This window comes from Anser cygnoides, chromosome 18 (assembly GCF_040182565.1).
Source record: "Anser cygnoides isolate HZ-2024a breed goose chromosome 18, Taihu_goose_T2T_genome, whole genome shotgun sequence".
In the NCBI taxonomy this organism is placed as follows: domain Eukaryota; kingdom Metazoa; phylum Chordata; class Aves; order Anseriformes; family Anatidae; genus Anser; species Anser cygnoides.
In genome coordinates, this window is record NC_089890.1 from 12756971 (window position 1) to 12775800 (window position 18830).

Genomic DNA, 18830 nt, shown 5'->3' on the forward strand with positions numbered 1-18830 from the left:
ACGCAGTCCTGCAACACCAACAGACAGACCACAGAGAGCCGATCGCAGGTTCTCTGGAGGACAGACCTTTTATGCACAGAGTCTTTTCAAGCCACTGCAGGTTTCAGATAAGAGATGAGGAATTTATTCACGCTTCTTGCAAGTCATATTTGACTGGTATTCTTGTATTTCTCAGAGGATTGTACTGTCAGGTGATGCACAAATGTTATGCATTTAAACAGTCTGTTTTGCAATATTGTATCCATTTAAGTTGGCTTTATTACACTTCAGTGTGTTGCATATACTCAGCTTGACTTTCTTCTCACAGAATTTCATAGATATAGAACCCAGTTATTGCATATCTTAATTCTATTGCCTGAACGCTAGGCGGGAACAGCCATCTTAGCAAGACTCCTCCAATACAGAGAAATGCTCCTGATACAGAGATTCCTCTGGTACAGAGAAATATTATCTTTCCTTCACAAAAGCACAGAACGCAAAGAGTTGGACTCAATGATCCTCGCGGGTCCCTTCCAACTCTGGATATTCCGCAATTCTGTGATCTGCAAAAACTAGGCATAGGTTTCATCTGAATCTCAGGCCTAACATGTGAGGGCACAATTCCCGCTGCACAGCTGACTTCTCGGTCAGGTCTAGCTCATCAGCACCCCCAGCTTCACCAGTCAAGGCCCTTGCTGCCCCTGTGCGCACGCGGGTCTGCCTGTGCTTTTCCAGCACATCGCTGCACCTCAGACCCATGCAGCCCTCCTTGCCTGCGTCCCACGGATGGGACTAGCGCTAACCCCGTGAGATGGGTGCCCAAAGCTCTGCCCGCGCACTGCGGAAGGGTTCAGAGGCTCCAGGGGCCGGGGACAGCAGTGCTCACCGTCACGCTTCAGGTCCCTGGGTACAAGGGCACCTGTCGATACCCAGAGGCCCACACATCTCCACTGCTGCTTTAGCCGTAGCCAGAACCCAGCCTGCTGTCTCTTTTACACTACATTTTGCTTTTCTGACTTTTGAGTAGACAACCAACAACACCAAAAAAAAGGCACTGCACAAAACAAAGCGTCATACCCCCCCCCCCCCCCCCCCCCCCCAATAATTCTACCGCTTGCTACCGGCTTTCATTTTATCAAGCAATGATAATCCTGGATAACAAAAAAAATGGGAGGGGAGGGGTTCCAGGGAGCAGAGCCGTGCTTTGCATTGGAAGGGTGAGAGGACGATAAAGCGTTGGTTCCCCCCCACACCCTGCAGTTAGGGCAGGGCAGGTTCAGCAGCCAGCACCTCGGGGGTGCCCACAGTCAGCAGCATCACAGACAGGCAGGCACTGGGGTTTCCCACGGCAAGGCCGCCTAATGGTTTGGAAGCACCCATTTCTAGAAACGCCTGGTCGCTCCTCTCCTCTGCACTGCACGGCTCCCCTGCTAGGAGCGGAGGCAGCCGCTGACACGGCACAGCTGCGCAGGGCACCGCAGGCGGACCGCGGGGGCTGGGGGTCTCCAGCCTGGGCCCAGTGCCTCGCCCCCCGGCCCAAGCAGCCCCGGGCAGCACCACAGCCGCAGGCCCCGGTGCGCGGTGCTGCGGTGCCGCGCGGCTCAGCGTGGGTGAGGCGAAGCTGCCAGTTACCTCAGAGCAGCCCTCGCTGCCTGCTCTCACGTTAACATATGGCCCCCGTGACCCAGCGAGGCCTAATCAAAACCAGTATCACCAAATTCCCAGCTCCCCTGGCCTGCTGGAAGCATAAGAAAACCAGGAGAAGATTCGCTGCCACAGATGCCGAGGAAAGGCAGGACACTGACGAGGTCAGTGTTCCCTAAGGGACTTGAAACAGCAGCAGAGCTTAGGACAGAAAACCAACTGCACGTGAGTTACGCGGAAGGAATTAGAACCCTCGGGACTCACACGCCTGCCTTAAACCACGGCGGATTTTCTCGGTTAACGCTTCTCTGGTCGCGGGGACCCCCCGCTGCAGGCCCACGCGGAGGCAGGCCCCCCGAGCACCGCGCGCGGCCCCGGCGCGGCCCCGCGGCGGCCGCCCCCCACCTGCCCGCCCCTCACCTGCCCGCCCGGGAGCCCCGCGGCCCCGCGGCCCCGCCGCCGGCGCGAAGCCTCCAGGAGCCCCCGGAGCGGGCGCGAGGCCCCCCGAAGGCAGAGGGGCGGCGGCGGCTCCAGGGCGCCCAGCTGCCAGCCGCACCTGCGGGGCTGGGCACGCCGGATCCGCCGCCAACCCTTCCATCCTTTCTAATCCCACACGGTTACTACAGAAATATCGCCATACGCGGAGGCCCGCGGTTAGGAAAACACCTTAAAAAGTACCTCAAGGCAACGCCTCTCCTCAGCAAAGGAACCCCCTGCGTGCTGGGACTGGCGAGACTTAACGCATCGCAGTTTTCTTGAGGACAAGTAACATAAGCACAGGCTAACTTTCAGGGTGTGTGTTAAACAGAGCTATATGCAGGTGAATACCATCAACCGAATTTGTAATTAATTCCAGCAACTCAGCAGCTGTAGGAGTGAAATCACTGGAGCTTCGCTGGTTTATGAGACATATAGGCGTGTGGCCATTTATCTACCAAATCATGCCACAGGTTTGTTATGCAGTGTAATGACTACGTAGAGATGCTGTTCGCAAGCTGCAAAGAACCAGAACGACATTTTAACTGAAATTCCACTTCAGCACCCAGGAGTTAAGTGGGACATAATATATAAAATCTGTACTAATTTCTCCTAAACTTTTCAGTATTTCCACTCAGAGTCAGTAAAACTGCCTTTCAGTGCCCTGATAGGTCATGGTGAAAGAGCATAGAAACTTGAGCTGCATCTGGTCCATGCAGCGCACTCGGTACTTCGAAGCGTGCTGGGTATGTCCCAGCATGCACCACTAAATAAACCAAAGCCAAAGCGAAAAGTTACTTTGAATTATTATTAACAAGCACTGCACTATTTTAATTGGCCCCCTGATGAATTCTGGCCTAAGAGTGGGGACACTAAATTGCCTCACTGTGTGAAATTTCTGTTTGACTTCAACGGTAAAAAAAGCCTCCAAAAGATACAAACAGCACCAACGTGCATAATATTCTCTCAGACCGCATGGGGAGAGCTGATAGTACACCAGGTCTGTTGAGAGCTCTTCAGACGTCCTGTCAACTACACCGACACAGAACTCGGGAAGCCCTCAGAGCTCACACAGTGAAACAAAGTCGTTCATCATCTTGTGTTTGAAAGGAAGATCTTGAAGAGCAAGGTGTAATTAATTCAAGTGTTCCTGAGAGCTCCAGTTTAGATGAAAATGTTCAGCTTTGAATTTCACCCTCTGCCCCCCCACCCAAAAAAAAAACAAACAAAAAAAACCAATGCTATTTAAATTCTGTGTCACCAAACCAGCAATGCTTGTTTTCTAGCCAGGGTAAGTGAAAAGGGATTTATGCACTCCTGTGGTGGTTCCCCTTCCTCCTCAGGTGTCCCGATGCATCCGGAGCAGAGGCCAAGGTCTGGGAAAACCCAGGCTGATCTGTGCTCTGCATGGAAACCACACGCCTCAGCTGAGCTGCTCCTGCAAGTAGGGCAAAAGGCTTGTTTGCCAGGGCCACCCTCACGTGCTAGGTGTCAGGGAGGAGAAGGGAAAGGGCACCTTCAAGGACAGAGGGGATGAATCCAGGGCATGCAACCAGGCCATTAGTTTGGAAAAAAAACATCTGAAGTTTTCTGCAATCTACAGACTGAAAAAAAAAATAATTAAATAAGTAAAAAGGCAACAGAACAATCAAAATGATTAGGGGCAAAAATCTGTAAATGCAGTGATGCTGGGAGTCTGCTGTAGTCAGGAAGCGTTGTACTGGAAGGTACAGACAGAGAAAGAGCCACAACGCTATTAAAGAAAAAAATGCTATTGGAAATTGTGTAATCCTAGAGATTTTAACTTCCCCCATCTAAACTGGTGAAAATGCTACCAGTATTGGTACAGTCAAATCTCCCTGGATGCAATGGATAGCTGGAACTGAATCAGGATGAAGAGATGTTATTGGTTTTTTTTTGAGTCAATCTTTGTGCATGCTATTTTGATGTGGACAAAATTGAATTTCATTCATTCAGTTTCCTATTTAGGTTAGGAAACAGAAGAAAAAAATGTTGCAATTGATGCCAAATATTTTTATTCCAACTTTGACCTGCAGCATAGGCTAATTCATATTTTTGAGACTGAATGGAAGCTTTACATTAAATATAAGCCATTTACACTCCAGTAATGGGTTGTTTGGCAGCTGTCTGATATACGTGGCCTCATTCAGGCAACTCTGTGGCATTGGCATGACATTTATTTTAACCAGGTCTGTTTCTCCAGCAGAACCTGGCATTTGAGGGTGTTCCCTGGTGCTGCAGCAAGCCCAGGAACTAAGCAAACCCAGTATGCTTATATGGAATAGTTTATACCATAGCGTGTCTTCCATGTGGATTGCTGTAATAGTCCCTGCCTTGCTGTTACTAGTTTGAGCGAGTTACATTAAGCTACTGCAGTTACACCCTGCTCAAGCTAAAATTGCTCACAGAACTGCTCAGAGTTCTCATGGTCAGAGAGTAACAAGTACAGGATAGCCTTGGCATGAATCTTGTGTAGAGCTGTCCCAGTTTAACTGCATTTACAGCACCTGCCTTTGTGACGGCTCTGGTGTTCTGCACTCCATACTTTGCTCAACCAAAAAGCTACACTTCAGAATAAACTATTAATGAAGAAGAATTAAATTTGTCTAGAACAAAGTTCATGGGCATCATGTAAACAGATAAATCCCAGCAGAACCTTAGCTAATTGCTTTTACGGTGTAAAAACTGTAAGAAAAGAAATGTTGATGAATTATTTAGTTTCCTACTGTGGTCTGCATAGTTGAAAATCCATGCTCTAATCAGCTGTGACTGAATTGCAGCAGGACTAACTTAAATTTAAGCTTATGAGTTTAAGACATCAGTGGAAGTGAATATTATCAAAATGTATGATATCAGGATAATGACATAGTCCATCAAAGGTGCTTATTTATACTAAAACCCACCATCTACTGATGCCGTTTGTGTCAATGCCATGGATGATGAAACAGTCTGCATAGCAATGCAGCAATAACTCAACCTATGCTATGACAATCCATATCTGTACGGCAGCTCCTCATTAAGTTACAATATTATTAGCAACAATGACAATTTTGATGTCTGTAAGACTATGGGGTGTTTTTAATGTTATATGAGCCCCAGTTCTGCACACTAGTTCTACATCTTCCTCACATTTGATCTTCTGGAGCTGCATTCATTGAGTTGTAGAAATATTTGAGAACAGACACAGTACATGTACCTCTCTTACAACAGGAAAATATCCATGGTGAAATCAAATGCTCTGAGATGCAGTATTTCCTATTGCTCTGATATGTTCTTCCCAACCTTGCTGATGGAGATGCCAGCTGACAATTCTGCGTAGTCCAGGTGGAAGGTGACCCTGGTCATATGCACAGGTAGAGTGACTTTTCTTATGCAGGTGCATTAAAATTTTCCTCTCTTACACCTTTTGTAATGCTGGTACAGTTAGTGCAGGGTTATATTTTCTGTGCAATTTCATAACTGTGAGACAGAACTCCTGTTCCTCTGATCAGTGCTAAGGGGAGCTAATCTACCAGGTAAATCTGGTCCAGCTCTGAAATTCACAATTAATTGTAAAATGTAGAATATTTAGCAGAGGCACGGGGAGAACAGCATCCATACTTTAAAGTCAACCACGTGCCTAAATAGCACTGCTAACTGCCACACAGCAGGCAATCTCAACTGGCCTTATCAGTCAAAAAAGCAGCAGTGATCAAGTATGAGAGCTCAAGACTAAAACACTCCAGTTTTCATGCGAGTAGTTTTTGGAAACGGTATTACTTTAGCTTCTACATAGACCATTTCTTTGGCAGAGTGAAAGCATCGTGCAGGAAAGCACCAGACCACTGCAAGAAGTCTGCACAAAGAACAGGGATAGGTGGCTATCATGAACCAGAATAGACCCACTCCAGGCAGTGAATGGAGAGATGCTTGTTGGCCGCAGCAAGGGAACTGGCTCCATAATTGTAATGAAAACTGACCCTCATTTGGTTAATTTAAAATTGTACTGGCTTGTGTAGTAGCTGTTGCCCTCTCTCCCTGACAACTGGGTCAAAACTTGTGCTGCAGCTACATAAAGGAATATAACCACAAGTCATGTAAATATCTTTAGCCCAGTCAGCAGCACAAGGATGTACAGTGCATTTTTCATTTTAAGGACAAAGCACATTCCCAATTAGTGCTTAAAAGGAAGCTTGAGTCCTTGATTCATCAACTGAAACAAATTGGAGGACTTCTACAGAAAAAAAAAATCATCCTAGAATAACATAATACCGAGGGTTAATAATGAAGAGAGGGGAAAGAGGATACAGGAGGATGGGGTAGATTAATACAGCACAGTGCAGTTATGGTCCCAGTGGAACTGCATCTATTCTGAAAGTTAAGCATATACATAAAGATGTTCAGGAGGGTAATGAAGACACAGGGCAGTCATATCCCAGGAGCTTAACACATGTAAGGACAACAAGATTCACTTCTTAATAAGGGCTTCTTTTTATTTTGGATTAGGAAATTGTTCTGCATAAGTCATTTATACTTTCACATCATACTTATTTTCAGGGGGAGACTTTTCAACTGCCTAATCACCATCTTGCTGCTCTCAGACAATCCTGTTGTGCTTTCTGTCTTTTTCTCCCTTTTAATTCTTCACTATTATTATTATTATTCCCTGTGTCCTTTCAGCACAGGGAATAAGATGCCCTGAGTTGCTCACCTGGTTTTGCACTAAACTGCTGCCTCAGGGACTGCAGGAGATGCCAGTGGAGATACCCCCTCATCCCCTCCAAATCTCCCCACTTATTTTCCTCATAGTTGTAACTCACGGTCTTTTAACCCAATACCTGTTAGGTAAAGTGACCTGACCCTGCTACACCACAGGCAGAGGGTAGATGCTTTCCCTTTCAACATTTCCATCTTTTGCACAGAACTGGTCCTACAAACCACTGCACAAACTCTTCCCATTTCAAAAGTGGAAGCAAGCTTCACTCAGAGCTGAAAACTGTATCAAATTCTCACAGCTCCTCTATTGTGATCCCTTCTTTTAATTATTGGGTTGGCTGCAGCAATAATGCAGAAGTGGTTTTGTCTACAAAGGAAATTTTTATGTGTTACTATAGCTACTCACAGGGCTATCACTGTCCACTGTACCATTGAAAATACTCAGACCACAAATTTCTTGTTGCAATGCCAGTATGTGCTATTCTATCTCTAGGCACATTCAGACATGTTTTCTGTTTGTGTATTTATTTGCAGTATATGCTGGAAGATATCTTTCCAGGCAGTGTGTTCTAAAAATAAACATATTTCACTTGCTCTCCTACAGTGTAGAAGAGCTTCTAAATGTTGGGTGGCTTGTAAATTGATTCTTGTCTTAGAAATGAGCTTATTTACCTCCATTATTTGATAAAAACTACCTTTACTTTCACTCCTTCCCGACAAAGACACCTATTTATACGGAGCTGTGTGCAAGCAGCGCTTCTTCCCAAATACACAGTTACGGGAGCGTACAGTCTGAAGACAGCCTTCACCAAGGACAAGCACTCACTGGCTGCATTCAGTCAGGGTTCCTCCAAGCTTCTGCAGAGCTCCACTGGATGTATTGAAACTCGTGTGCTGGATCTAGGCTTTCTGGCATCACTTGCAAGAGAAAGCATCACAAAAGAGACAAGTCCTCCTAAAGAAAGCAAAAACTGAGCCAAATCAACCTCCAAGTAGGTTCCATCAGTGCTGTCGCCACCCAGCCCATTCATCGGGAACAATGAGTGCGGGCATTGAGATTCCACACTGGATTCATAAATAGAGTGCTGCCTTTTTAGTATGTCATATTTAGGCAAGAGAACAGATTCTGGCTGTAAAAAAGTACCCTTGGAACCTGTTTTTATAGTTCTTACTTGAAATATTTCTAAACAGTTTTCTCATCACGCACGTTAAACAACTTCAGCCTCAGGAGTATAATAACAAATAGCAAATATGCTGACTTTTGCAGAGCATAAACGCTAGTCTTACATGCAGGTCACAATTTAATGAGTTCACAGACAACACGGCCCCCAAATGAAATGGGAATCAATGCTAATTATGATGAGGAATCCCAGTGTCTCTGCTGCATCTGTAGTGACATTCACCTGCAACCACTGACTTCTCACATATTGATTTTAAGGTTAACATCAGGCACAGTACCTTGACATGAAACGTGTCCTTCTGCCCTCAGATTTGCACTGACAGGGATCAGACAGCCAATAATTGGTGGTGGGGAAACATCCCATACTCTCCATGCATAACCGGCACAAAAGAAAACACAGCTTCATGAATATTTAGCAAGTTCTCACACTCTTAGTCATGCCAGATGTATTTCAGATTTAAAAGAATGTCTCTTGTGCAATTAGAAAAGTCCCTGTTCCAGGAGCAGTTAGTTTTGCAGCTGACTCCCATACCCACTTCCTGAGTGAGGATTAGTTTGAGGTTAGAAATGCTCAGAGAGCAAAATGGTTTCTATACAGACATCTTTCGTTCGTAGACTTTTCAATTACATTTAAGCTTTTGATGTTGTTTACACGTGCTACGTATCTGCCACAAGCTGAAGTATTAGACAATGCTACCATTATTTCTTTAACAGAAATACCAGGACAAAAGAATGATACGAACCAAAACATCAGCTAAGGAAGAGCAGCTCAGTGTGCGAGTGGAAGGTGACGCACAGGGCTGCCCACTGATGTGCAGGTCGGTCAGTTACGGGTCAGAAACACGCCGCAGAGCTAGCACAAATCCTTCCTTGTGGCACACTCAAAAGCACAAGTTCAAGGACGCATCAGAGGACAGGCGTGCCCAGCTGGCCAGAACAGAGAGTCGGGAACCTCTGCCCCCCGTGTCCCGGATGCCCAGCTCCGCAAGCAGCAAGCGCCCAGGTGACACCCTCGCGTCCCTCCCGTCCCTGGATGGGGCGAGGCAGGTGGACCCCAGGGCTCCTCTGCTGAGCCTTGCCCTGTCTCCGGTAACACGGGCTTTCCAAGCGCCAACGTGCCCCTCCGCCTGCCCCTCCGGCTCCGGGGCCAGGGGCCTCACCGCTGCACCCATGCGGCTGCACCACGACCGCCTTTTCCTCAGGGAGCCTGCCTGTACCCACCGCTTGGGAATACGCTGTCGGAGCGGCCAGAAACACAGTACAAGGGGTGCAGAGGTATATAAAACGCTCCGTTAGTGAATTTAATGCCTAGTGATAAAACGCTTTATCCATTCTGGAGGACAATATTTAAGCAGATGCTATTAGTGGTTGTATTTCAAAAGTCAACAGGCCTAAATAAATCTAACATTTATTTCCACTAAAAGTGTTATGAGGCCAAGCTCTTTTTTTTTTTTTTTCCTTTAGGTGTTCAATTAAGAAAAAAATACACAGATCTCCCACAGAATTTAAGACTGCCATCAACAGGAAAGCTTTTTGGTTAAACGTTCATCCCATCGTGTAAAGGACCAAATTGATTATTTTTAAATAATTTACATCCCAGAGGCAGTATTAAAAAATGTCCCAAATGGAACTAAAAGCATCGTAAATATAATTTCCTGTCAGGTTATATGAAATATTCTGATGACTGAACAGTTCCTAAAAGGACGCTAAGTGTGAATTTGGAAAGTCTGGCTCCAGCTTTCTGAAAATGCCAGCTTTGAGGTGTGTGTCGTTTGATTTAATCTTTGCTTACCTTGAGCAAGCCCTTTGAGCTACATAGCTATGCGTGTTGTTTTCTTTTCTCTGATTGATTACATTGATGCTTATGTTTTGAATAGACTTATCTATCTGAGAAGCAAGGGGAAACTAGTCATCAACCCAGAATTTGGGGGAGGGAGAGGAGAGGAAATCATGACTCTGCTTACAGCCTGGATAAAGATCCTTCTGAGAGCATCACCAGCTTGCCAATGAATGCAAATGTCTTTTATTTTTCTTTCAGTGTGAGTATGTGTGGGAGGGGGAGGAGACAGAGGAGAGAGTCAGCATTACCACCACTGCTGTAATGCTGAATTAAGACAACCACCTGTCCATCATCTACTTCCAAATTCTTTCTGCTTTTCAAAGACGACTGACATTTCACAGCCTCCTGTTGCCCATCTTGCTAAAATATTAATGCATCCAAAGGTTCAGATGGCTGCAACCATTCAGAACAGAGAATCAGAAATTAAAAGCAAACAGGCAGAACAAAAAAACCAAAATCTGGGTTTGAACTTGCCATTAGAAGAGGAGGTGAGCATACATTCATCGTATGATGTGAGTGATCCTGTTTTGCTGTTAATGCAATATTTATTAGCATTGACTCCTCTCCTTGTGATTTCCACTAGCTCTGTTTTCACACCATGTTCATCATCACAGCTTTTGAGTTTCTCTGCCCAGCTTCCACAGTGCCCATATGTTGCCCAACTTGTCCAGCCAGGTTTCTTGCCTGGCTCTTTCTGTGTCGTATAATCTCACTGTGTAAACAGCCCCTTTCTCTGGATGTTTTCAACTGTTAGACAAAAATAAGATAAGTAGTTTTCTAATCTCTCTTTTTTTTTTTAAACATTTCAAGGACATTGAATATTTGGTTTGTTTGACTGAGGATGTCTGCAAGCAACCCATGAGTAATATAGACTATGTTTTTTTTTCCCCCACCCAGCTGACCATGGCTAACATGTCTGTGAAAAAAGGTAGCTGGGAAGTATGGCCTATGAGCAGCTGCCTGAATACCTGCTCTGGAATAAATATTTATTAGTGTGCAAATATGAGTCAGTAATGCTGCCAAGGATACAGAGATCTATCTATTTGTCCCATCCTGTAATATAAAACCAGGTGAGGATACCTAAATAATGATAATTATTATCAAGAATAATAATCTCAAAGGCAGATGCGGTGCTGCTCGGGGCATAAGCAAAGGCCACCTCTGCCTCAAGAATCATACTCCAGCCAGATCTGATAAAGAACCACAAAGGTCCAGTGTAGAAGGGTCTTGGGGACTTCACTGAGAGCTGAAGGGGACACAAGAAAATAGGCTTGGCTGAAGAACAACCTGTTCCACAGGAGGTCTACGAGGGGTTAATCACAGTCCTTCACATGGGTCAAGACAAAGTAAGCACTCCTTCCTCTAGCCAAATTCCCACCAAAGCACTACAGTAAGAGATGATATTTGCTGTAAGCATTTTCTATTCACATACACAGCTGTGAAAATTAAGATAAATTCAGTAAAGAGCCTGTGCTTTCACTTACCTCAGGAAATAATTCTGACAGATGTCTATAAATGCGTGAGTAATGCTTACTCCTGTAACACAGGAATATCTTCTGAAAGAATATTGATTTCTTGAATTATACCTGTTTTTAATTGTGTTATGGAACTGCATACTTGTTTTAGTTATTGGCATTTTTTTTTGATGTATACAGACTTTGTATAGTTTTGTTGTTTATCACAGTGAAAGTCCAAAAAAATAAAATTCAAAATGAATGAAAGGAAACTACCAAGGAAATGTTTCTTCTCCTGCAACATACTCTAGAAAATCTCATCTCTCATTTCACTTTACCTTCTTTGAGAGTTTCAAGCATATTTCACAAGCAGCACATTAGCAGAGTATCTTGTAAGAGGCGAACAGGAGAAAGGCAGGGCAACAAACAGAAAATAAACTCTGTTGCCCACCAACACTGTGGAAACCTGACCCACCGCAATTCAGCCAAACACCAGAGCATCAAGCCCAGCATTTCCCAAGAGAGGCTGCCCTCCTGCAGGACTGATGAGGCATGATGCACAAGGCTCTCTTACACCTCCTCCCTGAAATAGTTCCCAAAGAGCCAAGACAGCTCATGGCACTCAGAACATCTCACAGGTGGTCCCAAACCACGAGGGACATCCTTCTGGAACTACCTTGGTGCTCAGATTCACAAAGACATTTGAAGCCAGCATTATCTCCTATTCTCACAGTGGGCTGAATGTAGGAAGCCGGGCAACGCTGGTTCCAGCACTAAATTAGTCTACAGAGCACTACGAAGGTGGGATATGGCTCAGAGATGTGTTCTCTGCACTATTAGCCATTTCTTCCGTTGCAGCTGTGAACATTTATAAGTGTTGGGACAGCAGCTGTGAAATATAAAGCGACAGTCCACACCGAGTGTTTTTAAGATGCTGTTGTTTCATTTTTTAAAGAGCTGGAGTTGGCACACACAGAATGCAGCTCTTCAGGCACACTAAATGTCTTTAGCACGATGGGTGGAACTGACCTCTGAGCCCAGTACGTAGCAGTGTTGTTTCAAACACAAGGGATGACCCAACACTTCACACCGCTGCCGGCCAGCCAGTGACCTGGGTGCTGCTGCAGCCGGGGGGGGCTGTGCACCCGCTCTCAGGAGCCCGCTCAGATGCGCAGCACTGACACTGGAACCGCCGCTGCTTGTGTGTCCTGGCGAGATGCGTGGCCCCGTATACAAGCAATGACCGTGGGCTCTTCCCCCGCCTCCCCAGAGCAACAGGTGCTGAATCTGCATGGAGAACCTGACCCATCCCCACCCTGCAAGGGATCACCCCCTCACAGCCGAGAGTCTGCAGTGACTGGGGCCCAAACACAATTGTCCTGGCATCCTACACCATACGATTGCATAGCTAACACCTCCGTCACAGGGTGCTGTGGCACTGTGCAGCTCATCAGGATGCTTACAACCTGCTTTGCCTCTCTGAATTTGGCCAAGACAATTAGAGACTGTTCCACTAGCAGCATGGAGATAACTCACAACAATTTTCTTCTGCATGAAATGTGGCTGGATTCCTCACCTATTGCTCTGTGACATCCTGTTCTACAGGCTGGGTGGAAATTCAAAACAACAGCAACAGCCTTTGATGTTTTCAGAGGTAGGAAGAATGCCATTTGGACAATGAAGGAACATTACAGCTTGTGGAACTACCATTAAAACATGAAAAACCTGTCTAAGCATGAAAATACCAAGCAGACCTCCTTGCTCCTCTGGTGATAAAAGTTTATATTTCATTAAACCCGTGAACTCTGGTTATTTAGCAGAGCCAGTTCTCCACCCCCAGCAATTTAATGGGTCTGAGAATTTGTGCCCTTGTGTGTGTGTACAATTTGGAAAGTTTCTAATTTCCTAACAAAGAGATCAGGATACAGGGATCATCTTCCTTGTTTTTATTACAGCATTATATTGTAAAAGTAATTTTGTGGAAGATGTCTGAGGATCAGTGCCATACAGGCTGCCCAGGGAGGCTGTGGAGTCTCCTTCTCTGGAGATATTCAAGGCCCGTCTGGACGCCTACCTGGGCGACCTGCCCTAGGGAACCTGCTTTGGCAGAGGGGTTGGACCCGGTGATCTCTTGAGGTCCCTTCCAACCCCTGCAATTCTGTGATTCTGTGAAAACTTAAGATTGGGTAGAAACTAATTACTAACAACAGTTCTCTACTGTGTCTTTGGGAATAACTGCAGAGGGTGACACACACTGGCTGTTCAGCTTCCCACTAGATCAAAGCCCTTGCACCACCTGTGATGGAGGTGCTTCGCAGGCAGGAACGTGAAGACTGATGCCACGCCGACCATTCGTGCCCGTGGAGGCTCGCGTGTCGGTCTGCTGGCCTCCATCCACAACGTGGTGGCTTGCACGGACACGGCCCACGGGGCTGAGAGCTCTCCCTTCGGCTAGGAGGGACCAGAGGGCTGCCAACAGCCGCACAGCGACGTTTGGTGTCGGGGCAGTTAACCCTCCTGTCTGCTAGAGGTCTGCGACTGAACCCCCCTTTCCAGGCGCACCCCCAGCGGGCCTGACTCGCAGTCGCGCTGGAAGCCCCCGGCGGGGCGGCGAGGAGCCCAGCGCTGCACCAGGCCCCGGGCCGGAGCGCGGGCGGGCAGCGGGTGCGGGCGGGCAGCGGGTGGGCAGCGGGCGGGCAGCGGGGGCGCAGAGCAAGCGGTGGTGCTGCAGGAGGAGGCGGCGCAGCGCCAGAGCTGGGAGACGGGCACTGAGCTGCTGCGGCACCGCGCCTGCCAGCCGCACCGACCCCTCGTCTCCAAAGGGCAGGAAATGCATGGGAGAGGAAAACTCTGCTCAGCGAAGAGCAGAGGCGACACCAATGCAGACGTTATGGGAACTGCTCACAGTTTCCTTTCGCTCAGAGTGAAATTCAGGAATAACATCTAAACCCGAAGGAGAAGAAGATGAAAGGGCTTTGCTCCAAGGCATGTGACACTGCCCACCTTTGTGGGGCCAGATGTGAGGAAAGAGAACTGAGGAGAAAAGCAAAGCTGGAGCTGAAAGACTTTTTTTTTTTTTTTTTTTTTTTTAAAGAAAGAACAAAATGAAAATGATCCTGAAAGAACAACTGTTCCTTTCAAAGCCATTAGTTTAGGAAGCTCGCTGTAAAAGGGTACATTTCTGAAATGTGGCTGCCAGTTTCCAAGCAACAGCTGAGCCCCGGCTCCGCTGCCAGCAGCCGCGCTCCTCCAAATCTGGGAGCCCGCACAGCGGGGAGGAAAGGGGGGGGCAAAGCAGGCAGCTCTGCCCCCCAACACTGGAAGCGGCCGTGGGGAGAGCAGGCTCAGGCACGCAGCGCCCGGTGCAGGGAGCCCATCTGAGCCCTGCCCAGGCAGCAGCAGCAGGCCAGCCTCCACGCAGGGAGGTAGAAGCAGAGTGAGGCACTGAGAGTAAGGAGCATGGAAAACTGACCGACGCGTTGCATTTCACAGAGTCTGGCAGAGGAACAGGGGCAAAAGGAAAACCTGAAATAAACCCTGTAACTGCAGCAGAAGAGCTCTAGTTTCTAGTGAGTGTAACTAAGCACAACTTGATGTGTATTACCAAAACCAACAACTTTGAATTAGAGTGAAGAGTTCTCGCATGTGTCGGATACACTGAAGCATATCTTTCTTCAGGATTTCATGGGCTCAGGGACCTAACAATGGAAAGAAGAAAGCAGATTCTCCTGGGACCTGTTTTTCAAGGCTGATTCTGTGAGCAGCTGAAAACACGCAGCTCCTGCTGGGTCCAGTGCTTCATGCTGTTTCATCCCAGTAACTCCAGAGAAGGAAATCATTACAGTTACCTAATCCACTAGCTGTTTTGTTACCTCCATTACTATTCCAAATGACAATAGGCACAACATGTGCTTAATTTTAGAGCTTGAATTGAATTAAGCTGGCAAAAATCTAAGCTCACGTTCAAGCTACACAAAGGGCTGAGGGGTTTTATTTCCATGCATTTGGTGACAAAAATTGTCCCCCAAACTCCACAGCCCCACACTGCCCCAAGCATCTTCCTGGCAACATGCATCCCCAACACCCCAAGTGGTCTGGAGCTGACATCTGGGTTCAAGCATCTTAGCCTGAAGCATTAGCAAAAGAACGGTGATTGAACGTCCGATGAGATGACTGAGGATACCAATACCAAAAACTGCCCATCTACATCCACTCTCTTCATCACATAAAAAAATGATGAATGGGGACATAACTGAGGTGTCCAGGATTCAGTATCCTACCACCACTGATGCTAATTAGTTGCAGGTACTTTGTGAGGTCCAGGAAAATTGTATGGTGGATAACTGGGAAAAGAAAGGCTTTGCTGCACCCCCCTAAGTAGCGCTCTTCTATTTCATTGTTAGCTGTTAGTAATGGGGTTGTTATTATTTCCTTACATAGATCCATTGCACCCTCTCTGCAAAGTGCTATGCAAACAGCTCTTTAACAGTCTGGAAACCCACTTTGAGCATCACTGAACACCTGCTTGTTCTGATGTTACAGAAGAAATGAACTAAGCACCTCCAGCTCACTATTCCTTTTTCATTCATCTTCCTACACTTCTCTGTGATCCTGCCCCTTGTCCTTCCTCTGTGATCCCCAACTCTTTGGATTTATCTCTGATGGTTTGCCATAGCTGCTGTTTGTGATGCACTTAAAACTGAAGGGAGGGATCAGCTTTTGCCACCGAAAACCTAATTGGCCAACTCAATAGTGCTGCCAGACGACAACCCAATTCATGGGCACCAAAGACAGCAGACTAATTGCAATGACTCAACTATTTCTCTTTTCAGAGCTGTAAAAAGGGGGTGAGTGTTAACTGCAAAGCCAGTTTGCAAAGAGCACCATACAGTATCCTGACTCTCATTTAAAGTCTGAATCAGTGTGATGGTTGCACTGGGCATTCAGGGCTCTCTAATTGTTGCTGTCAGTTCCTGGTAATGAATGATTGAGTCAACATGGGTCAAAACCCCCTGATCTAATGCTATAACAATCTCACTTTTCTCTATAGACTCTGTAAAGGGAGGCTATGAAGGTTTCTGAGACGTGCTGATGCTGTTATTTTATGATACGGCCAGATATTTGGGACATTCAAATGTTTATTACTCAGGTGACTTTCTATATACTCAAGTTTATTATCGTCCACTAAAAATAAAGAACAAGACATTACTTACACTTGTCAAAAAGACCAAGCCCTCAGGCAGAAAATAAAAACAGGCTTATTTGATTGAAGGCTTTAGCTGCTGTTGCTTTTGTGATTACCACAGTGTAAGGTCTTATCCGCATTATTCCTTCACACAGTCTGGCTGAACAGCTCCAATATAGCCCCCTTTGAAATCCAGCTCTGGGTCTGAGTGGGAGAGGGGAAGCAACACCTCCAGAGCATGGTGGCAGTGCAGGACCCACTGCGTACCTAGCTAAAACAGCAATGATGTAAGGCTCCTGGTGAAACTGCAGGTACCTTGGCCTTTCCTCTTTTCAACAAGCAGCTGCATTTAAAAGATAATACAGGTCAAGAACATCAAAAGGAACCACTCAAGAAAATTTCAGTACTTTAAGCTAAATGTTTTTTTCTGAGGCTGGAAACCTCTCAAATAGCAAGGACAGACAAAGACAGTACGCTGATTTGGGCAGGGACTGTCCATCTCCCTTGAGCCTAGCACAAAGGAACCTTCAGTTAGACACACAACACCAGGAAGAAATGTACATTCATGGTTTTCTTCTAGTCCACGTGTGGTCACAAACGTGGGTGTTTGTTTACCCATCCGAGACCAGGACTCCCAGCGAGCCGAGCCCTGCATTTTGCCTCAGCTCCCCCACTCTGCTCCTTGGCCCACAGCGGGATGACCTGGGCTGAGCACAGAGCCGAGGCATGGTCAGGACCCCGGCACACACTGCAGAGCGGCAGTGGGATCCTGCTGGGCTCAGGCGTGGCTGGTGCTGCTGGCCCCGGTGCAGAGATGCTGCGATACAGGAGGGGGCTCGCAGCCCCTGTGCATCCCAGCTGCCCTGACACATGGCCACCCTACCAGGTTAAAGCACTTCTGCTGAGGCAAGGAGAGGTGGACGTCATGAACCACCAGAAATACGTGGGCAGAACAGAGAAGACTAGAGGAGGTGTAACCAGAAGTGTGGCACAGATTTTGAGGCCCAGAAGAATGATGACCACTTATTCTGGCTTCCTGTATGATACAGACCATTAAATCCAGTAACTTGCTTCATAGTTTGCCCTTTGGTTGTGCTACACCAGAGACAATCTCTTATGATTAAGGTTGTTAGCCCCAAAATCACATTCAAATCACCTCAAAGATTATGGGTTCATAAAAACATATGTTTTCCAAGCACATATTGCGAAGTCCAATAGATTACCAAAACAGAAGTATTGCTATGTTCTTTGGGTCTGAATCTTTGAGCAGTGCTATTAGCAAATTTACTTTTTACAGCCACTTAAAAATAATTCCTTTGCATCACCATCGTCTCTTAAAGGTCAGTTCAAGTGATTCCCTCTATTTAGTTGCTTTTGCATGAAGCTGCAAGCATGAAGACCAGCAGAGATCGGCTAAACGTTGATTTTTACTGCAAAGCTAACAGTAAGTCCTATCCCAGAAATCACCTTCATGTGGCTATCTGCTCCAAACTGCACCTGCAGCTGATTCCCTTGAATCCTCTCCTCTCCACCGACAACACATAGCTGTCTTGTTCCTTGTCAATGCTGCAGAAAAGCCATGTAGTCATCTCATTCTTGTTCCACCAGTTGTATTTCTCTTCCCAGGGATGCTAACCACACCACCATCGCTTCCTTGTGCAGCCGTATGTGCAATTGCCATCTGTGTAGTTGGCACTTCATCAAAAAATATTTAAATATCTGTGGAACTTATAAGAGTGTAAATGAAACATGACAAAAACCGTAACACAACATAATGTACGCCTGAAGTAAGAGAACATCAACCAGTTCACAAGTGCAACACAATCCCCCTCTCTTAATTTTCAAAAGCTTGCCACCAGCCTGCTACAATTGCCTCACACCCGCTTGCTTCAAAGCAAATTTGCTCCTAAACCATATACACAAGTAGCTGCTTTCTACAAATCTTTCCCCTTTTCAGTTGAACCAAACCAGTTCCACGTTTCTGTGCTAGTGTTAGATGATGATCATTGAGGCAGTAAGGAGCTGCACAGCTTAACCACACGCAAAGAACCACCACCACTTTTTGTTTATTTTGAAGCTTCCTCTTGCTATTTTATGGTATGTCATTTTAAAGCTGTGAAACAAAACAATAATGACCTTTAGTCCTGCAACATCCTGACAAAAATCATCATGTTTTCCTGTTTGTTTTTATTTTTCACGGCATACTTCAGTCTTTCAATGGACATTGAGCAGCAATAGGAACAGCTGTATTTGCAGCAATCCTCACTGATGCTGAAAGTCTACTTTCACCTTTCAAATCCCTTCAGAATTTGGAAATTAACTTGACTATTCCTTATTACATCTCTTCTATTTGCA

The 18830-nt window shown here is 46.2% G+C and overlaps 1 long non-coding RNA gene across 10 annotated transcripts in view; it reads right to left on the bottom strand.

Moving 5' to 3' along the window:
* Positions 1-18830, bottom strand: part of LOC106043777 (uncharacterized) — a 195142-nt gene that overhangs the window by 99994 nt on the left and 76318 nt on the right. Inside the window, exon 1 of one of the 10 annotated variants that reach the window (XR_010825636.1) lies at positions 2302-2627. The exons of the other annotated variants lie outside the window; for them this stretch is intronic. This is a non-coding gene — a long non-coding RNA (uncharacterized lncRNA). Of the gene's footprint in view, positions 1-2301; positions 2628-18830 lie in introns of those variants that run through there. 10 annotated transcript variants of the gene reach the window in all.